At 40.2% G+C, this 16,495-nt stretch overlaps 1 protein-coding gene across 2 annotated transcripts in view; it reads left to right on the top strand.

Moving 5' to 3' along the window:
* XIRP2 (xin actin binding repeat containing 2) overlaps positions 1-16,495 on the top strand; it is a 228,763-nt gene that overhangs the window by 129,236 nt on the left and 83,032 nt on the right. The window contains exon 1 of one of the 2 annotated variants that reach the window (XM_075180722.1): positions 9,398-9,669. The exons of the other annotated variant lie outside the window; for it this stretch is intronic. The gene's annotated coding sequence lies outside the window, so the exon portion shown is untranslated. Of the gene's footprint in view, positions 1-9,397; positions 9,670-16,495 lie in introns of those variants that run through there. 2 annotated transcript variants of the gene reach the window in all.

Here is a 16,495-nt window from a genome sequence, read left to right as displayed (position 1 = left end):
GAGGATTGAACTCCCCTGACAACATCACATTAAATACAGGCAAAGGAAATAATATATTACTGCAGAACAGTATGGTGCTACAGACAACATCATGGCAGCATGTGGCACAGTGTATAGTATAATCGGAGGCTATCCTATGGTATCACAGTCTATAGCGGCACATAGCAGACTGGTGTCATAGTGCAGTAGAATAACATCATTAATATCAAGACAAGCAGTTCACAGCATCAAATTGCAAAAAAAGAGCAACACACAAAGACATTGCAGACTATAGCATGACAATAAAGTAAAATATTACACAATATGACATCACGGTGTAGGATACAGTGCAACCATTGATATTAAAGTGCTGCAAAGAATGTTACAATGAGACTTCACAGGACAGCCTATAGCAGTGATGGGCAGCCTGATATACAATCTGATATGCTTCGAGCACCACATTTGCTCCCCTCCACACTCATCAGACAACACCACATAACCATCAGAGTTCTCCACATGTTCCTCAGACCTCCTCACATGCCCATCAGTCATCCGCTCACACCTCCACAGCAAGCCTCTCACACACTCTCCCTCATGCCTCTCACTTCCCCCATATGCCTCTCACACATCCTCCACATGCCTCTCACACCTCACCTATCACGTCACCCCTCAGACACATCACACACATGCACAATACCATATACATACACATGCACACAATGCCATATACCTACACACAATGCAATATACATACACACACAATGCCACATACATACACATACATAATGCCATATACACATACAAAATGTCACACATACATACTGCCATACACATGCATACTGCCATATACATACACACACATTTCATCATCATCATCAGTTATTTACATAGCGCCACTAATTCCGCACAAAGCCAGGGTAGCCAATAACACCCCCACCCCTTAGTCCCTTGTACTCATCTCGGGCCTGATTCATTAAGGATCTTAAATGAAGAGGTATCTTATTTCAGTCTCCTGGACAAAACCATGTTACAATGCAAGGGGTGCAAATTAGTTTTCTGTTTTGCACATAAGTTAAATACTGACTGTTTTTTCATGTAGCACACAAATATCAACTTTAAATTTCAGTATACAAATAAGCTATCAAGTATTTGTGTGCTACATGAAAAAACAGTCAGTATTTAACAGAATACTAATTTGCACCCCTTACATTGTAACATGGTTTTGTCCAGGAGACTGAAATAAGAATCCTCTTCATTTAAGATCCTCAATGAATCAGGCCCCTCATCTCCAGAGGCAGATAGCTCCGCGGCCGTGCTCTGAAATGACAGCAGCCTGGCAGCAGTCTGATTTGTTGCCTGGCTGCCTGTCTCCATTAGTTCAGTGACAGTTTGTCACGGACAGGACTGTCCTGATTACCCCCGTCCCCTTCTAATTAACCCACCCCCTCCCAGCCGGGTGAATGGGAAAAAAAATAAAATAATAATCTTGTTGTCTGCAGTGTGGGCCCGGGGCCCCTGGCATGCCCAGGCCCCGGTAATTAGTACCGCTTCCCACCCCTCTGGGCGCCCCTGATGGTGATTACCACAGCTTAGGGGTGAATGAAAGTTTTAACAAATGGTTGGCAATCTATTGACAATCTATTTTATGTATATTGCAAATCCTCATTGAAGTACACAGTGAAAGGGAAGTCCTTATTCATACAACCCTGCCGTGTTTAATTTAGGACTAAAAATAACGTTAATGATTTTCACAAGTCACATTTCTATTTGTATGCGCTGACTGCACTACAGCTCACCCCTGGAAGGTAGTTATACAAAAATAAACCCTTATGTAATTTGTAGATATCATATCTAAACTGAGAGAGGTGCTGAGTTCATAACAACACAATCTGGATATTAAAACAGTGTGTAAAAAAAATTGTTACATTCTCTGATATTTATTTACTGCAAATCTACAATTTTACATCTGCGTATAAAAAAGTAACGTTACTGATCACACAGTAGCCAGCAAAGTACATATTAGATCTGTGAAAGCTGTTACAGTAAACCTGTTATACCCAAGACCCGCTATAGCAAACAAGGTCTTAATAACTGTTATAACAGAAAAGTAACTTGAAAAGAACTGACTGGTCCATCTAGTCTGCCCATTGTAGTACCTAGATAGCTTTTATGTGTGTTTTTTCTTTTTCCTGTATTTGTTCCATGTATTTTTTTCATGTTCCCTTTCAATCTGTTGAGGCAAAATAAGAGTTAACAATAATAATATATATATATATATATATATATATATATATATACATATATATACACACACACAAGTTAACCCGTGCATGATACTCATGCATTCTAGTCAAATCAAGCTACTTAAGGTGTTAAAAAGGTTCTTGTCATGCATTTGGGCCATAGCCCAGGCCTCCTCAGGGGAAGAGCGTTACTTCCCGACGTAAGCGTCCTTTTTTAACGTGGTTTTGTCCACATGTCTCCACCTCATCATTCTTCTCCATCACCTCATCCTTCATTTTCATCGCCACATCTATCCAGATGTCTATCAAGACACAGGGATCTCTCTCAGCGGTCCTGAGTATCACACTCCTCTCGCTCTGTCACCCCCGGCAACCACCAACCACTCCCCACTGTCACCCCCGGCAACCACCAACCACTCCCAACTGTCACAGTTGGGAGGGAACATTGTGTGACAAGGGGAGGGTTGGGGAGAACATTGTGTGACAAGGGGAGGGTTGGGAGGGAACATTGTATGACTAGGGGAGGGTTGGGAGGGAACATTGTGTGACAAGGGGAGGGTTGGGGGGGCTAATGTGTGACAAGGGGAGTGTTGAGGGGGCATTGTGTGACAAAAGGAGAGTTGGGAGAACATTGTGTGACAAAGGGAGAGTTGGGGGGATATTGTGTGACACGGGGAGGGTTGAGGGGATATTGTGTGACAAGGGGAGGGTTGGGGGAACATTGTGTGACAAGGGGAGGGTTGGGGGGGACATTGTGTGTCAAGGGGATGGTTGGGGGAACATTGTGTGACAAGGGAAGTGTCTGGGGGGGACATTGTGTGTCAAGGGGAAGGTTGGGGGGACTATTGTTGGGGGGACTATTGTGTGACAAGGGGAGTGGTGAGGGGGCATTGTGTGACAATGGGAGGATTGGGGGGACATTGTGTGACAAGGGCAGTGTTGTGGAGGAACATTGTGTGACAAGGGGAGTGTTGAGGGGGCATTGTGTGACAAGGGGAGGATTGGGGGGGTATTGTGTGACAAGGGGAGTGTTGAGGAGGCATTGTGTGACAAGGGGAGGATTGGGGGGGACATTGTGTGACAAGGGCAGTGTTGTGGGGGAATATTTTGTGGCAAGGGGAGTGTTGAGGGGGCATTGTGTGACAAGGGGAGGATTTTGTGGGGGATATTGTGTGACAAGTGGAAGGTTGTAGGAGGAATATTGTGTGACAAGCGGAGGGTTGGGTGGGAACATTGTTTGACATGGGGGGTTTGGGGAACATTGTGTAACAAGGGGAGGGTTGGGAGGCCATGGTATCTCTGTTTTATTCATTGGTCAAGAGAATGTTCTCTATTATACCCATAAATTATAATTCACTTCCAATAATATTAATTCCTGTTCACCTATTTTGTATGACAGACTACTAGCTTTTGTTACCATACATTTGATATTCTAACTACAACTTTGAATGTATCACCTCTTTATTGCCACTTATAACCCCTTCATTCACTACTTTTCCATTGCCCTTGTCTAAACCCTATTTCCTGTATACACTGTCTATACAGTTCCTAGTTATTAAACACTCCAGCTTTTTAACAATCTTCTTGCATAACTGCATCCTCCATATTGTGGTGATGCCCATCCTTACTGTACACTTAACTACTTCCCTAAGCTGTTGCTGTCATCCAGGTGTAGCACATGGCCAAAATATATAGTGCAATAGACCCAACAACATATCATGACTCCTCATATAGGCTAATATATGCTGACCATGTGCCTATATAATATGATGGACATGGGTCTGTATATGCCGGACATGTGCATATATAATATAATAGTCAAGAGCTGTATATGCTGGATAAGTGTCTATATAATATGATGGGCATGGGCTGTATATGCTGGACATGTGCCTATATAATATGACGGACATGGGCTGTATATGCTGGACATGTTCCTACATGAGGGACATTGGTATATACACTAGGCAAGAAGCTGTATTGCTTGAACATGGTATATATTGAGGCTGTACCTGGCCTTTAGGCTGCCTGAGAAGACCATTGTTACCACCCTCCCTCCCTGATGAGGGTATTCATTTTAATAATATATTAATAAAAGATGTAACTTACCTTTGATCAGTATAAGCACTTCTTTCTATGGCAGCTATACTCGGTCCCCAGTACCTCCCGCTGTCACCACACACTCCTCAGATAACAGAGAAGAGGCAGCAGTGATGAGAAGGGGAAGAGGAAACTCTTTGTCAAATGCACCTGTTTCCTATCACCGTCAACATTCTACCACCTGTGTTCAGGTAATCACTACAGGTGGTAGAATGGATATACAGCCAGGGGCAGGAACACCATATTGGACTGTGTATGCTAGATACACAGTATGGGCCTGATTCATTAAGGAACTTAAATTAAGAAGTTTCTTATTTCAGTCTCCTGGACAAAACCATGTTACAATGCAAGAGGTGAAAATTAGTTTTCTGTTGTGCACATAAGTTAAATACTGACTGTTTTTTTTATGTAGCACACAAATACTTGATAGCTTATTTGTACACTGAAATTTAAAGTTGATATTTGTGTGCTACATGAATAAACAGTCAGTATTTACCTTATGTGCAAAACAGAAAACTAATTTTCACCTCTTGCATTGTAACATGGTTCTGTCCAGGAGACTGAAATAAGAAACTTCTTAATTTAAGTTCCTTAATGAATCAGACCCTAGGTGTGGATATATACTATGCTGGACATTGCTTTATACATGCAGGACAAGGGGCTGTATAATGACTGGATAAATTGATCGTCTATGCATGGTTCACTATGCACGCTGGTAAAATACATTTTTGGTGTACTGTACACTACTTATTAATGTTTCATCAAGCAACGTGTCATGTCATAACTATGCTAATTTTAAATTATGCAGCTAATTGTTCTCCATGGATTACACTACAAAAATAATTCAAGTTATGAGGTCTGAAGCCGAGATATAAAATATACTTTAGGGAAAAAATAACCTAACATACAGTGTTGACAGAACAACAGATAGTCAGTATTTTATCATTCACAATTCTCCTGATATTTAGGGATGTCCACTGCCTAATCCTGCTTGTTGGACATAAAAATCAATGTCTACCAATTGTTGTTCTCGCCTCCAGTGTGCAGTTAGAAGATAACAATGTGTTGCGATGCAGTATACAGATCTGAACATTATTGTATCAGGTATGCTCCGGTTTTGTGTGGTAGCACAACAGATAATATAACATATTATATAGCAGATAACATAACCTGTACTAAGCCACTCGGTAGTAAATATCATACAAAATGGACAAAGGAGGACATAACAACCCCATAGAATTATATGTACTACAAGAGTGCTTTATGGATCAATTTGTTTTGTGGCTTGTTAAAATATGCAAATAGGCATAAAGCATGAAAGTTAAAAATGAAAAAGGCCATCTGCAGAAAATAAAATTATAACCATGTCAAAACATGAATGATTAGCTGTAATTTATAATCCCTATGTCAATGTATCTATTGCTAACGAGGAGTTCTAGCACACAAAGGATTTCACTAACATTGTATAAAATAAGTGAAAGTTGGTGATGAACATTTAAAATACAAGTTTAGCATAGTAGTGGCATGTCACGTACACTGAAAGTACGGAATGTAGATGTACTTTATTCATAGACAGTATGGCATTGTAGAGTACAACATTTATAACATTTAAATATTATTATTACCATTTAGTTGTATAGCACAACCATATCACATAGCACTTTCCAGAGAATTTCAGATCATTCACATCATTCCCTGCCCAACTGAACTTACAGTCTAAACACGCACCAGAGGAAATCCATGCAAAGACAGGGAGAACATGCAATACTCCGCAAAGATAGTGCCCTGGTCACAGGGCCGGTGCTAGGGTCCATGGCACCCTAGGCATTTTGAAAAAATCGGCGCCCCCCCCTCCCCCGCAAAAATCGGCGAGTGGAGGGGAGGAGACGGAGCAGAGAGGCGGCGGTGGTGAGCAATAGCCTCTCCCTCCTCCCCCGTGCATCTGAATGCTGTGCAGCGGCCGTGACAGGTATGGTCAGCGGTCGCCGCACAGTTTTAAAGTAATTTACATTCTTGTGGTGCCCTCCAGGCGCCCTCCAGAGCCCAGCGCCCTAGACAAGTGCCTAACCTTGCCTAATGGGAGCGCCGGGCCTGCCTGGTCACAATCAAGCCCAGAGCTCCAGCACTATAAGGCACTTTGAAGTTGCCATGCTAACCACTTGTGCCACCGTGCCATCCATTAAACTCTAAAAACTGTTCCCAAAGTGCACATTTCAATGTAATCAATGACACCATCCAGCGAAAATAAACGCAATGCCCATTGACAATGAAATTTTAATGAACGGGGCCTCCACAAGTTACTTGCTCTGAGGCCCCCCACAAACCTTACATTGCTTTAAAACACTTGGGATAAGGGTTCTGTTGCATAATATTTTCTATTGAATATGTGAGCCCAAAAGTGAGCAATAAAGAATATATAAGAATTTGACCATTTCAGTGGTCAAGCTGACACATAAAGGTTGAGTGGAGGCCCATGGCTTCAGTAAGGTGCATTGGGCTCATTATACTAACAAGAGCTGCTACCGTTGTCTTATACCAGAAGACTGCCATAGGTAACAATCGTTTCTTACACAGAACACAGCTCTGCTCCAAAAACAGAACAGAGCATGGAAACTCTGTCGTCCTTATATTGCTTAGTAGTATAGTTATACTCCATCACTAGTGTACTTAGTGTTTACACTGCCTGCCATGTGCAAATATCACAGGTAACTTGGGAATACACACACACACTTAACCATAGTTGCCTACTCTCCCGGAATGTCAGAATTTCTGGGAGTCCTCCCGGACTCCCGGCAGAGCTGGCAATTCTCCCGGAATCCCGGCCAGCTGTGTTAAATTAAACAATGGGGATGGGGCTCAGTGACGCTGTGCATGCGTTATTGTGGCCCCGCCCCCTGTTTTTGTTGGCTCAACATACTGATGACAGTTTGGGGACGGGGCTAATGACACAATTATGCAAGCCCCGCCCCTACACACCCACCTGCCTCCCGGGAAACAACTTGCCAATGTTGGCAAGTATGCACTGAATAGGCCCTTTGTCACCAAGCTTTGTTATTATTTTGTGTGTGTGTGTGTGTGTGTGTGTGTGTGTGTGTGTGTTTCTAAGTACTTTAAACAGATCAGTGTTTTCAAAAGTGCTTTATTTTTTTAGTGTTTCCTTTTTTTCAAGGACTTTCCTATTTTACATAATAATAATAATAATAATAATAATAATATTGGTTCTTTAGAGCGGATTACTGCAGGAATCATTTTTCTATGCTCCAGTGCTCCGTTGGAACAATTAACCCTATAAATGCACTTGCACATATTTATTATGTTTTTTTTCTAGCGTTTGTAGCAATCTACAGAATGCAAGATGCCTCCCCCACAAAATGGCAATTTGTAGACGTAGATGTGTTTATTAAGCGTTTCCAAAAGTGCTTTATTTAATTGTTTTTTTCAAGATCGATTTTAAGTTCTATTCTTCTGTTTTTTAATTTCTTTTTTTTTTTAGGATTTTGCTACAGACTGATAAGTGAAGTTTTTGCACGTGTCCATGCTTTTTATTGCAGTATCCAAGTGTAGTCCATATACTAATGCAGGATAAAAAAAAAACCTCAGGATAAATGCGCGTCCACTGTTTGTTTTCTATTGTTTTTGGATGAGTTATGAGCACAGCAGTATGCTAACTCACAAGGCAAATCCAAACCGCAAGTCGGAATGTCAGTGTAAGAAATTCAGTATTCACCCCCCCCCCCCACACACACACACACACACACACACACAAACACTATAGTTCGACAGTGTCCCCAAAGAGCCAGCACCAAAAATAATAATGCATTCTTTTTTACTAGAAAAGTAAATTTAGAATAAAGTACTTTCTGGGGAGTTTTGCTCTTTTTTCCCCCGAAGAATACGCTTGCATTTCTTCGGCCTACTAACATATTAATTTCCCATCATAAACCACTAGCTTAATATTTCAATTATTTTTTAATTAACAAAGGACATTATCCACATATTTTCTGTGTCTCCATGGATCTTTAATTGCAACATTGGGTAACAGTTGTCTCTGCCTTTGTTATTGAAAATATATTTTTAAAACCCTAGACACATATTTATGTAGTGCAGCTGGCAAATAAATAGTTAGTTAGTTTAGGTAATGGAGCTATAAATATGTTTTACAGAAAAGAAAGGGAAGTACACCTAACAGTTGCTGTCCCAAGAATCATTCAGCGGGTGATCAGAGTGGGGGGGATTCTGCCTGTAGGAGACCAGTCTCAGCTGTTAGATTTTAATGTACAGCACAAAACCCAGAAACAAGACTTGCAAGGTGTTTTTTTGAACAGGTAGCAGAAAAATACACAATTACGCACTGTACCAAATGCTATCGTGTAGACACAAAACTTTTTTTAAAGTTTCATTTTTTTCATCTTTTTATGCATCAAAGCTGCCCAAAAAAATAGAAAAAATGATTATGCTACTTTCAAACGATCACCTATTGTAGTTATTTCATGCTGCAAACTGTTGAATGATGTGAGCTAACGGAGTAGAGATGCCTATATGCATTATAACACATACGTGCTCAATCTTGACATATATACGGCCAGTCTCTGTAGATGTATAGATGTCTTATATGTTATGTTTCTACAGACACTACTGCTAAAGGGACTTTATCTGCCACAAAACTGCTTTAGGAAGCAGAGCTGTTAAATCAACCTTGTGTTTCATCCTGTAAGTAGCACAATGTAGACTGGCAGCTCTGCTCACCAACCTAGTTACTCATGCTGCTATATAAAATCAAAGTCTGATAGCTGAGCTTGTGACATTAAGTTACCATCCAATCACAAGTCTGCCAACCGCATACATAAGTAGCTCAGCCATCCAATGTTCACACCTCCCAGGACATAAGATATTAGAGTGTAATTGTTACAGTGTTTTAGTTCTTTGGATTATAACAATAATACATAAACTAGGTGATTAGAAGAGCTAAAGTGAGTTAATTTTTACTTTCACACATAGGGAAGTTTATGGTATCTTTACAAACAGGTTCTTAGAGACAGTAAGAAAATCTGGCATTGGGCAGACAGGACTCAGGCCCTAAAAATAGACGGCAGGGTCCACCTTTTTACATGCAAGCAAAAATAAAATCAGCTGTTACCATTAATGCATGTCTGAGAAGTAAGAAATAGTGAGTGTGGAGCTGGTCTCCACGGGCGTAGTGTAATATAACGGGGACTGGGAACTATTCTACACAGAATCACCAGAATATTATCCCAACACAAAAAGGAAAGGTACCCGAGGAGGAGCTGAACTTGATTTACACACAGTATTTTGCTAGTACCTGGGTTGTTACTAAGAACTTGGATATAAGGTAAGCCCTTGTCTGCACTGCCTGCTTACACCAACTTGTTATTGATGCACTTTTAATACTTTTTATGATACATGATCAGCAAAAAAATATATATATTTCTAGGGGGTTTTTGTTCTTTGCTGGGGTTTGTTTTTGATTTGTTTGTTTTAGTATTTAGATTATTAAGCAAAATAAAAAGTAAAAAACTAGTCTCTGAAGACTCTTTGCTATGGACAAGTAGTGACCCATAGCAACCTATAAAGTATTTGCATTATTTGTTTTACTTACACAAGATCCCTAGATCCAACAAAGCTAACTGATGTTTGGTTGGAATAGGTGCTTAGTATTTGCACTTTGTTAGTAAATATTTAGGTATATTTAAAAGGATCAGTAGAAATTGGTGTTGATATAACTATAGTTTAATACAACATTTTGGTTTCATTGCATTATATTTTTGTTGGATTTTTTTAAGTCACTTTTATCATGGTTAATGCTTTTGTTTTGTGTAAAAAATAAGATAAATGTTGTGCTAGAGTTTAGCTCAATCAGGGGACAAAACAAGGCACTTTAATGTGAACATGACTTTAATGCATTGTACACTCTACCCATTTTGAAATAGTTTACTGCCTACCTTATAACAAGTCATAGACCTTTGTATTATACAGTGACATAGTTTTCTAAGTACATAAGGACACTTCCCAACTTTTTAAGTTGGGGAATTGGGAAAATATGCCCATTGGACATGCATTACAGGGCATGGCTACGTCCTACCAGGAGAGTGTTCAGCTCTTCAAAGCCCTGGCCCGCCACCAACCCTCTTCAAAACACCCTTCCAATGCCATACGCACCAGCGTGAGGTGCACGTGGAACCTGTTCACCGCTGTCTGCTATACAGAGCGGCAGAGTGAACAGGGCACACCTCCCAATGTTCTCACCGTAGTACAAAGCTGTCAATGAGTGGGGCAACGGGACAGAGACCTTACATCAGGACTGTCCCGCCTAAATCAGGACAATTGGGAGGCATGTAAATAGTGTATCACAGTATTCAAGTCTTGACCTGAATGCACTTTAATCTCCGCATCAACCCCTCATTGGCCAGGAGTCACTGTCACAAAAGATTGCTACAGTAACGTCCAGGGTTAAAAAAGTAGAAACAAGCCTGAACACCATTGTAGACAAGACACCGGCTAAAATAAACACCACAATTCCGTAATATACAATTTTTATAACTCAGGTCTACACTAGTACCAAGAATAATGCTTGCCCGTGGACTCATCTGAAACTGTAGGAACAGCACAAACATTCTCCATCCTTAAAGTTGTACTTGGGTGCTTTTTAATATCATCAAAAAAGATATTTGAAAACCTAGTTGTCTGCAAGTGCACAGCACCGCTGTAATGCATAAACATACTGCAAGTCATTAGTCCTCGTTATCCTGAGGAAAGTGACACACACACAAAACTTTCCTTGTCTGCAGCATTTTTACCCACACAAAAGAAAACACAAAGTCTCTTTACATCGCTGAAACACAGCGCACAAGCTACATCACTTTGCGGTGAGGTTAAAATTAATGCTGGAAGCATAACCAATGTACATAGATTACTGTCAACAGTGAAGAAAAATATTCATCCTGCTGGATTGTAGGCCAGGTTATACCGTACCGGTTATGGAGAGATTGCAGTTTAAAGTGATTTATTCCTTGTGCTTGGATATTTTAACAAGTAATGAAACCAAGAAGGATAAACTTATTTTTTTAAATCACCCAAAGTAAAGATTCAATGACATGCTCTGTGTTTAATAATAAAATATGTTCTGCCTGTCTGCATTTAGTCGGAAACTCGCTGGTGTAGGAAAAGTCGGAATACTATTATTATAGAAGCAAGAGCCACACCATTAGGTAAATTTATTTTTGGTTTGCATTGCAATTTCGCAAGAGCAGCCACATAGTTATTCTAACACAGGATTTGCCAGTGCTTAATAATCAGAAATAAAAAGTTCAATTTCAAGCCCCATTATTGTTTTTTGTGAAAGTCTTCCAAACTGGCATTTCCAGAAACAGAAAAAGCATTGCTTATATGAACTCACTGCTTGGGTTATATCTTTCATATTGTTATGGTTGATAAATGAATTGATCAAGTTTGAGAGAAAAAGTAACATTTGAGACAAAAAAGAAAAAAAAAACACAATTTAAGCAGGGGAGGCTCATAAGTAGCACGTTTTATATGTGACGTACACCAATGTCAGCCGGGGATATAACAGAGTATAGACCAGTGATGGCTAACCTGTGACACTCCAGGTGTTATAAAACTACAAGCCCCGGCATGCTTTGCCAACTATCAGCTAGTTATCTACTGACAAGGCATGCTGGGGCTTGTAGTTTCACCTGGAGTGTCACAGGTTAGCAATCACTGGTATAGACCAACCAAAATATTCATGTTACAGGCAGGGGCCGAACTGGGCCCTACCTAAATCTGTGTATGGGCCCGGAAATGCTGTTCTCTCCTCCCAGAACCTCCCTCTGCTCTTCATAGAGCAGGGAGACGGCCTTTTCTGAGCATATGTGGTCCAGCACAGGCATCCAGTGTGCATACCACAGTCAGAAGGAGCCTCCGATCTCTGTTCTACTGAAAGCAGAATGGAGGTCTACTGGAAGAATAGGATCCTCAGAGGTGGGGGCGACTCTGAATTTCCATTTTCCCCCCAAACCTCTGGGCTCCGTAGAAGAGGTATGGGGTGCTTGGCAATCCTGATTCACCCCCTGCACCCACTAAAGTTCCACACCTGGTTGTAGTGCACTATACTGTCCCATAGAGGACCACACCATACTGTAGTGTACTTATGTTCAGTCAATAAATGATATGTACAAATCACATTTTACACTATGAATACTGAACTAAACACAGTTTTCAGATATTTAGGTTATAGTTTTTAGCTAGAAGTGGAATATAACATCCAGTTTTCTCCTGATGTGATACAGGCCAGGCTTGTGATCCACTGCCAGACTCCATAGTAAATTACATGGAGAACTTGAGTTAGAATTATGATGACCATATAGGAATTGGAATTATAGTGATTGAAATATTTGGTCACTTTAAATAAAGTGATCACTCATTGCCCTGTGTGTGGGCTTCTCATTCACAGTCCATTTGGATTAAGTTTGATTAGGTATGGAATCTCATATGTGGTCTGTTACTCAACCCAGCAGTACAGGAGCAGGTCATTGTGTTAGGACCTGCTTGTTTATGGCGACATTTGAAGAACCAAAGTAGTCCAATATGGCTACACGTGTGTAGTGGAATTGCTCACTTAGGTGGTTGCTCTGTTCTTTTATAAAACCAATAAATTTCGGAACGTTACACAGCATTTGATTGAGTGGAATATTTGTCAAATGAGACTATGCCCAAAACAACCAGGGGTTACGCTGCTATCACTGGCAGTAACCACCACTAGTGATAAGATTCGTAGGGGCCGTCGCCAGTAACTTCCCTATACAAAACATGGTATAGCTTATTTATCAAGCATCATGGCCATATATGTACATCTCAGGATGGCAATAACAAAAATATTGAGTAAAAAGATGCATTAGTCTTGGAATAAAGCATGTTTATCAATTCTATTCTAGTTTCTTTACAATTTCTGTGTTTATTTATTTATTTTTCATTAGCGTAAGTGAAAGTCCAAGTCTGATCTCTCAAGTTCCAATTCATGCGCACGTCAGCTAGGCTGCCCCCGAATGAGCCTATCCCAAGATACTCACCCCTTGGCTGACGTTATTGCTGGGGCAGCCTTGTACCGCTGATATTTCATTGATGAATTGAGACAAGAGGTGTTTTGGGTTTTTTTGCAACATAAAAAATCATGTTGATAAATATCCCCCTTTGTGCTTGTTACTGAAATTCTAGAACTCTGCACTAGTTTTACTTCAGAGAACAACAAAAAGCATAAAAATTATTCTCTCGCAGTTGATGTAAAATGTAGCAATGATGAACCCTGAACAAAGAGCGTTACCTTTTATTCAGACGCATGTTCTGTATATACTTCAGCTATTGAATTGTTTTTTATATTTTTGTCCTGACTATACTAAAAAATACATAGTGCAGTCCTGATTGCTGGCTTTTATCCTCAAATGTCTTCATTTCTGCCTCAACATGTTGATGATATATTTCCTTTAATTGCGTACTAGAGGGGCTGAGCAGTGATTACAGAATGACGAGATCAGCAGAGAAATATGTGATATATTAAAATCCATTGCCCAAACTAACATTGCGTGGCATAGTACCACCAGAACACAAGAACTTCGCTGATTTGTCTGTGCCATCCAGGGCCGGATTAAGGGAATGGAGGTCCCTGGGCTAAGGGGGCCCCCATTCCCCCATGAGGCCCCCCTGTAAGCCACCCGCCGCCCCCCCCCCCCAGTGCTTACCTCCTTTACTGTAGTCCTTCCGCAGCGCGCTGTAAGCTCCTTACTGGGGAGATCTTGTGACATTCTCACGAGATCTCTTCAGTATGGGGATTACTAAGCGCCGTGGAAGGACAACAGTGACAGAGCTCAGCAGCATTGATCAGGCCCGATGCTGCTGAGCTCTGTCAAGGGCCCCCTGGATGCACGAGGCCCCTGGGCTGTAGCCCAGTTAGACCTCGGGTTAATCCAGCCCTGGTGCCATCCAATTAGTGGAACCCTGTGGTTATGCTTATTGAGGATGGGGGAGTTCTTTTATTTCAAAGTAAAACTTTTAAATGGAATTCTTCTTTGAACTGGCTCCATCACCTACACACTTTTGGAGACAGCCATTATGTTGTCTGAATCATTATTTACTTATAGGAATTAGTGGCATAAGGGGTATAACTCAGGCATGAGTCACTCACTATATTGAATATTGGTTCAACCCCTGCTGGCTCCTCTATGTGTAGGTAACACGGTAACTGGAAACCTGTACAAATGTCTGACTAAATTCTATTCTATGTCCATGTCTCTATCCAAGGATTCTAGCTGATCTTAAAATCAATTTGGTAGATTAGTATTGCTGATCTTAAAATCAATTTGGTAGGTTAGTATTGAGGCTATAAATAATGATACTATGGTGTATATTTACTAATCTGCGAGTTTGAAAAAGTGGTTATGTTGCCTATAGCAACCAATCAGATTCTAGCTGTCATTCTGTAGAATGTACTAAGTACATAATAACTTGAATTTGATTGGTTGCTATAGGCAACACCTATACTTTTTCAAACCCACAGTTTAGTAAATATACCCCCCCATGTATTGGATTCACCTGTTTCAAATTGGGACAATGTATCATTCCTTTGTTACAGGTTACTGTGTGTGATACAAATTATTGTTATTTTCAAGATATCATATCCTAGAAGGCATTGCGTGCTTCATTTCCTTGCCAGCATACATTGTATTCACTTATCTATGTATTTATGCAGATAAGCTCTTTATCCTTAGCTGAACTTTAACTTTTCAAAGACAGGTCCCAGGACAAGAACACTGAGATATACGCAGACAGCTGCCTACTTCATGCATTAAGAGTTCTGCATTACATGCTTCCAATGGCCTCTAATCTGTAACACAAATGTCTGTTTTCATTAATAATTCATTACAGGTACAGACTAATTAATGGAAATCACGGGAAATGAGTAGTAGAGGAGCTTAACCCTATAACAAAATATTTTAAATTGCCTAAATGTAAAAAAACCATAATAGTTATTTCCTTAATGTGGATCCCCATGCCAAAATTGACTAAATTTCACATGAAAATAACCCCTATATTCCACCTCGGTGTCCCTGGTGTTCCTCGGTGATCTTGTCTGTGATTTAGTGAACCAATAATTTTCTGGTATTTAGGTGTTTTTTTTTACGATGAAGGGTTTCCAGATAAGATATCCCATACCCTTGTATTGTATGTACTATATGCATATATTAAAAATGTAATGAGGCATTTGACATAAAGTAAGGGTGGTATAGATCCCATGAAAATGGGGATATGTTTGTAATCTCCGATGTGAAATCCTGTGCTTATCATTAGATAGGTTTATGAAAAAGCAATGACATTCAAAGATTAAACATGGGACAGTAGGCCACTAATGGGTCCCTAATCATTAGTTGTTTTACCAGTTGCCCTCAGAACAGTCTGAAGTCAACAAGCATGGAATCAGCAAGGTGTGATGCAGGAGTGCTGGCCCATATTAGTTCCAGTATGTCCCTCAGGTATTGCAAATTTGCTGGCTCTGAATTTCCCAAAAACTATTTCCATCTTATCCCTCAATTGGGTTGGAATCTGGTGATTGGGAGGTCGCTGCATTAAATTTCAGTTAATTGTCATGCCAAGAACCATATTCAGTCTTTCCAAGGGGTAAATTTATCAAGCTGTGGGTTTGAAAAGGTGGAGATGTTGCCTATAGCAACCAATCAGAATCTAGCTGTCATTTTGTAGAATGTACTAAAAAAATGATCACCAGAATCTGATTGGTTGCTATAGGCAGACTTTGACCTTCAGTTCCAATTAGTAGAAAAATAAATAGTTGGAAATAGATTGAAATTTTAAATAAAATCAATTTCAAACAGTTCCAATTATAAAAAATGCTTTATTTACATAATAAAACATATTTTCATTGACTTTCTTCTGTTATCACAATGCTGAGAGTACATGTACTACCAAAATCCTTGTTAAGTTGTCTTCCACCAGTAAGACCCCTTGCTATGACCTGTGGTAGCCCCTTGATGTTAGGGCTAATTCGGAGATAGGGCTTTTCATCCTATAATAAATAGAGCCCATAGAATGAAAGAGCTCATTCACTGGCGGAAACCATTTTGCCAGGAAGACCGGCAATAATATTTTGATAT

This window comes from Mixophyes fleayi, chromosome 7 (assembly GCF_038048845.1).
Source record: "Mixophyes fleayi isolate aMixFle1 chromosome 7, aMixFle1.hap1, whole genome shotgun sequence".
In the NCBI taxonomy this organism is placed as follows: domain Eukaryota; kingdom Metazoa; phylum Chordata; class Amphibia; order Anura; family Limnodynastidae; genus Mixophyes; species Mixophyes fleayi.
The sequence above is the reverse complement of the archived record's forward strand: the minus strand, read 5'-3'. Positions and strand labels throughout refer to the sequence as shown.